Source organism: Aulostomus chinensis, chromosome 15, assembly GCF_037954235.1.
Source record: "Aulostomus chinensis isolate RoL2024-O1b breed Wild chromosome 15, RoL_Achi_v1.0, whole genome shotgun sequence".
Taxonomy (NCBI): Eukaryota; Metazoa; Chordata; class Actinopteri; order Syngnathiformes; family Aulostomidae; genus Aulostomus; species Aulostomus chinensis.
Window position 1 is genome coordinate 26,874,569 of NC_141334.1, and position 6,135 is coordinate 26,880,703.

The window sequence follows — 6,135 nt, forward strand, 5'->3', positions numbered from 1 at the left end:
CAGGCTAGCGGCAGGCTAGCGGCAGAGAGCTCTCATGGTGGGATTCTGTACACATTGTTGTCTATGTGATAGAATCTAGGAGGCTTTTCTACTGTCCTTGCTGTGGACAAATGTCATCTGCCATTTTTACACATCAATCTTTGATCAGCTGAATGCCTGTGATGACATCACAAGGTTCTTCCTGAGGTGACTTGCTGTCACCGGCTGACCTTGGTGTGAGGTGCTGGCGTTGACCCTTCATAGCTGAGTTTAAGCGGCGCAATGACAGCGCCCGCCATGACCCCATCACTTAGAGCATCATCGGATAGAAAGAAGCTGCTGGGTTCCTTTAGTTCTGTTGCAGTGTGAACAAATACTATCAGCGTCATCAAAGATAAGACAGCTGCGGTTCCATGTGTGACTGCAGCTTCTTCTTCATCGCTTTAATAGCAGACGGATAATTTAAGCATTCATGCTGCAGCCGTGAATACGATTCCTTTCTAGCTGTGCCAGGGACGCTGTGTTCCCTCTGTCAGCTCGGATCTGTGGGTTCCAGCTGAGATTAGTTTGCTTCTGCACATCTTTGTGGCGCCGTCCATTTGTCTGTCTGTCAGCAGGGTTACACAGAACCCAGAGATTTGGTGGAGGGACGGTGAGCCAGTTACACCTGGTGTGAGACCTGTTTCAGCTGCTCTTGGTGAAGGTGTGTGTTCTGAAGTGTGTTTGAGTTGAGAAGATCATGGCATCACTAGGAAATTAAGGGGGGTTGTGTGGATGAGCTGGTGGACGTCACCGTGTTCCTCCAAGAAAAGATTCTGTTTGAGATTGACTGGAAGTGCGTCTCTACATGGCTTGTGCCTCTCACTTGAGTTGCTTCAGTATTTTGAAAACTTCCCCGCCGCAGCTTCTCCCTCTGGACGGCGCTGCTGAAATAATCAAACCAGAGGTCGCGTCATCTGGTCCAGGTCGGAGGGGTGGATGAGCCCAGCTGGCACATGAAGGCTTTGGCTGACAACTACAGCTCAGTAAAGGTAAAACATTTCTATGACTTTCAGGCACATTTCCATGATTCTCTGAGAGTAATAAGACGTTCTTTTTCTTTCTCTTGTCTTGTGGCACATATTCTTATGTCATCAATAATAGTATATGTAATAATAGTACCCTAACTAGAAATCATCACCTGACACCAGGTATTTGTGAACCACATTTCCTGTCCGGAGGTTCCAGTGTTTTTCATGGGTGACATTAACCTCCTCGAATATTCCACCATTCTAACAGCAGCAGTGTCTGTTTGGCATCGTTGTGGCTGTTCGGTGAGTGCAGCTGGAATCTTGGCATACGTGTCTTTTCTTCTGCTTGTCAGCGGGAGCCAGACCAGAAACGTCCGATAATCCTGACTCAGATTGACCACCGTGACCTCGACTCTGACTGCTGATCAACACACCCTCCGGCTGCTCACCCTCCTCAAGGCCTCCATACAGGTTTTTCATAACTCCGCTGAACAAAGCAAGCAGAGGCACCAAACTTCATCCAGGCATTGCCAAAAATAATCCACATTCTTTTACACACTGGAGGACAGTAGGTGGTGCCCTGATTGCACGCATGCCAGTAACGTCGCAGAAGAAGGAAGGAGTGACGTAGGTCATGGCGGTGCAGAATACAGACACAAGTTCATCGCAACTTTAGCACATAAATGTCCTTAAAAAGTGCATTTATTACACGTTGCTGCAGTTGAGATGAGCATCAACACATGCAGTCGGTTTAAGGAAGCAGACTTGACATTACTCACTTCCTCTTGGGCTGTCAGCTCAAGGGGAGAGAGGGAGGGAAGCAGAGCAAACGGAGCGATTGTTGTCGTTTCTATATCGATCTTCCCTGCACCTTCAGAAACTGGTTAGATGCTTTGGACTCTGTTACATTTGAAGTTGTGCTGGTGCGAACGATGGACCGAGGTCAGAAACCTGATTTGCGCCGGTGTGTGAAACCCTTTCGTCAACATGGAGGTTGATGTGTTGTAAAATGAGCCGATGCCGGGACAAGTTGAGGCATAAAATCAGCTCGCTGTGAAAAGTTGACATGTTGAAGATTACAGGTTAAATTTATCTGAAATAATAATAAAGGGTTTTAATAAATCAATGTGTTTAACAAGTGGACACAAACACAGTTTTACTTAATTAAGGGCATCGATAAAGCTCAAGCATTTGTTTGTGTCCAAACTGTTTGATTTCCTGTCTGTATTTTATATCAGTATTCAGTGTTTTGCCACTCTATATTCACTCCGCGCTCACCTTGAGTCGAGAGGGTGATTAAAAGCGTCACAAGCGGATCATCGATAACTTAATTTCCATGTGTAAACAACAGTCTGGGGCACATAAAGCATCACGTTCATCTAACGCACTTTCATTTTTCAGTTTTCGTGTGGAGTGGAATGCGGCTCATCTTACCCCAGTCTCCCCTACACCTCCGTGATGAATGTAGGTCACCAGAGATTAGCAGCTCTAGCCTGCGTGCGCACTTGCCATCGCAGCAGTTCACCGATGCACTTATGTCATGTAGTCAGAGACACATCCTGGTGGAAATCGGCCTCATGGTGTTTTTAGGTACTCTTGTTGGGAATGAAGTGATGGGTCCTCTAAGAAGTTAGCATACTCCATTTTTCATCATCTGAAAAAATCGCCTTTCATATGAAATTCATCTAACTGGCTCACAATTCAAGAGCTGTGAAACTGTCTATAAATGTTGTGCATGATAACGATTTACAAAAACTACTTGAGAGTGTGGCTGCACGGTGGGGCAGTGGTCCTCAATGTGGCCCCCAGCAAGAAGGTTGTGGGTGGAGCAGTGGTCCTCAATGTGGCCCCCCAGCAAGAAGGTTGTGGGTGGAGCCCCGGCTGCAGCACGGGGTCTTTCTGGGTGAGTCTCCATGTTCTCCCTGTTCCTGCTGGGTTCTCTCTGGTACTCCAGCTTCCTCCACAGTCCAAAGACATCAAGAGGGACCAGGTTAATCCAGACTCTAAATTGACCGTAGGCGTGGCTGGGAGAGCCAATGGTTGTCTGTCTCTATGTGTTGGCCCTGCCATGGACTGGCGACCTGTCCAGGGTGAACCCCGCCTCTCGCCCGTAGATGCTGGGATAGGCTCCACCCCCCGTGACCCTTACTAGCAAGGAATAAGCGGAAGACAATGGATGGATGGACTTGAGAGTGTTGGACCTGCCCCTGCTGCCCCTGCACCCCTCAATCCCTGCTGCCTTCCCAGACTACACCAGTAACTCTTCACCGCCATGGAAGCACCAATATTCCTGTTAGCAACAGTAAACAAAAACTCATGTTCGTGTAGCTTGTACGTGCTGCCACTTTAACAATGAGCCACAGGGGGCAGAGAGTGAAAACGGCAGGTGCAGTGCAGGTGGATGGAGATGGAGCTTGATGTCGCTGCATGAACTGAACTATGAAAAAACATAAACGTGTTCCGATGTGAGCGGAGTCAGGGGGAAGGCCTGCTACGATTGCAGGTCTGTAGCGCTCAGAAAACAGACGAGTGCGTGCACGTGCAGGCGCTCACCTCCTGGGTACTTCAGGTGACTCTGGCTCATAACCCTGGGTCATGATTTCTTGTGCTCTCACACTCATAGATTGACGAGTCTGAATGATCCTCACGCTCGTAGATGATGAGTGTTTATAAATACTAGGGGTGTCACGAAATTTCACAAAATAAAAAATGAAGAAATAAAATTCAAAGACGCACAAAATAAAAATATCAATGTTGAAAAACAATGTGAGCGTGCACCACTACACTGGTGATGTTTGACCCTCTCACCTACTGTATACACACAAGAAGAAGAAGAAGAAGAAGAAGCCAAACAATTGTTTCTAGGAAGACGAGGTGGAACAAGTAGCGGACGCTCCTCCATCAATCACATGGGTTGTGTGGACTTACTTTGTCCTCCATGTAAAAGACGAGGCAGCGGTGAGACGGCGGTGGATGAAACCAAAGCGGTGGTCAAACGATGAGGGTCCACAACAGCGTAGCCTGGGCCAGCACTGCTAGCACGATAGAAGGACATGAAGCTGCTGGAGGCTCAGTGCTGCAGCTCCCTGAGCTCAGACCCTCTAGATCCTGGTGAAACTGCAGCCCTGAGCACCACTGGAGGTTTGTTCTCCTTCCATCAGGAATGGAGTCGTCCTCTTTGTTCACAGCAACAAAGCACTTTTTAATGAAGTTTTATGTTTGGATTTGCATTGAAGTCTAAATAAGAGAGAATACAAACTTTTAGTTTTTTCAAAGCAAAGAGCATTTTATTTTGTAGTGACGCAGTAAAAACTGGTAGGTCTGCATATTCAGGAAGAAAATAAAGAAGGTTTGATTTTTGCATTTCTGATTTTTGATTTTCTTTCATCTTAACTTCATGTTGTGAGCCCTGTTTCGTATTTCGTATTGTTTTGTGAGTGGACTATTTCGTTGCACCCCTAATTATGATACATGTGGCCATGAAATAAATACGGAGTAGTAATTCCTGTAAAGGCACTGAAGCATTGGCTGCTGTAGCTTCTGGTATCTGGAAACAGGGATGGATCAGGCAGGCTGAGTGAGGATGTCTGTGTATTTCTCAGATCACATAAATCAGAGTTGAGGGCCTGATTCTGCTCAGTCAGTTGACCGGACCTGAATCCTACAACCCAAGCCCACCATCACAAGCTCTGTGTGGAGCTCCCATGGTGACTCAGTCCCGGCCGGTTGATCTGGATGTAACGGCTAAACTATGACGAGAGTTTCTATTCGTTGGTTTGACTTGAGGGCGTGGCCATGTCGCTCATTACCCACCAGCCTTTGACTTACTGTACAGCAGAATTGTACAACAGTACAAATTTTGACTGTGCATCAAATGTGACTGTGAAAGACATTTTTTCAGGTCACAGAAAAAATAAATACAGAGAATAAGAACTTGTGTTGTACGTCGCTTTGGACAAAAGCGTCTGCTAAATGAAATGTAGAACTGTAGAAGAACCACACTGACTCACTTGCATGTATTTTTGAAGTCAGCGTCAAGGCTGATTTTTAGTCACGGTGCCACCTACAGGATCAGCAGGCTAAACGCGCCATGGCAAGAATCAAACACTGTTACCAGCCCAAATATATGAAACCTATGTCTTTTGAAAATTATGAGTCAATACAGTGTTTTTAGGGACCGATTCCAATGAGGATCAATCATTTTCAGTGAACATTATGTCTTTATCCGGATGGTCACAAGCAGACGTGGTGTCAAGAATCAGATCACACGCTCTGTGATACGTGATGTCATCTAAGCTAAGATACAAAACTTTCCATTTATTCTCATCCCTGTTGCCTCCAAGTTGTTTTTTTATTCTCTTGAAAAACAAACTCACCACAAGGTCCTGACACCAATGCTCATCATCAATCCCAGCATCCTCGTCTGCTGATGAAGTTTCATAACTTCATGACTCACCTCCATGAGCTGATGAGGCTAATGAAGATCATGTGATATGAAGAGCAAGATGGAATAAACATGAAAAACACTGCCCTGCATATTTTGCTCAGTGTGCAGCATCGCCATCACATGACCTTTATCCATTTGACCCTCTGAGGTCAAGAAAGTGTGAGCGGTGGGACCAGCAGACACGTGTGGTTGTTATGTGTCAACACTGCCACCAGCTGGTCACCAGTGAACCTTCGAGCCGCTCGTCAACCCACTGACCGGAGATCAGACGAGACAGATGTTTAACTGTCACATGACTGCAGTTTGTGCTTTGGAACTTGAGAGTCCTTCAAGGTCTCACTGATGATGTCTGTCACTGCAAATGTACGGTAGGAATATTTGTCTACATTCATTTGGTCTCTGGAACCACAGCATTACCATTGTCCATCCACCCATCATCCCTCCATCATCCCTCCATGTTCCCCCTCTCCTCCTGTTCAGGGTGGTGGGGGTGGAGCCTATCCCAGCAGCCTTCCCCCTGGACAGGTCACCAGTCCATGGCAGGGCCAACACATAGAGACAGACAACCATTGGCTCTCCCAGCCACGCCTACGGTCAATTTAGAGTCTGGATTATGATTGTGAGACTCTTTCAAATCGAGTCAGTGAAGAGACATCATTCATGAGCTGTTAGTGTTTTACCCTTGAAGGCAATCTTGTG

General features: G+C 46.5%; 1 protein-coding gene across 1 annotated transcript in view; it reads left to right on the forward strand.

Annotated features, from left to right (window-relative positions):
• LOC147249308 (uncharacterized) overlaps positions 1–5,895 on the forward strand; it is a 92,684-nt gene extending 86,789 nt beyond the window's left edge. Inside the window, exons 10-11 of the transcript XR_015109287.1 lie at positions 884–1,010; positions 1,343–5,895. The gene's annotated coding sequence lies outside the window, so the exon portion shown is untranslated. The remainder of the gene's footprint in view (positions 1–883; positions 1,011–1,342) is intronic.
• The last annotated feature ends 240 nt before the right edge of the window (positions 5,896–6,135 follow it).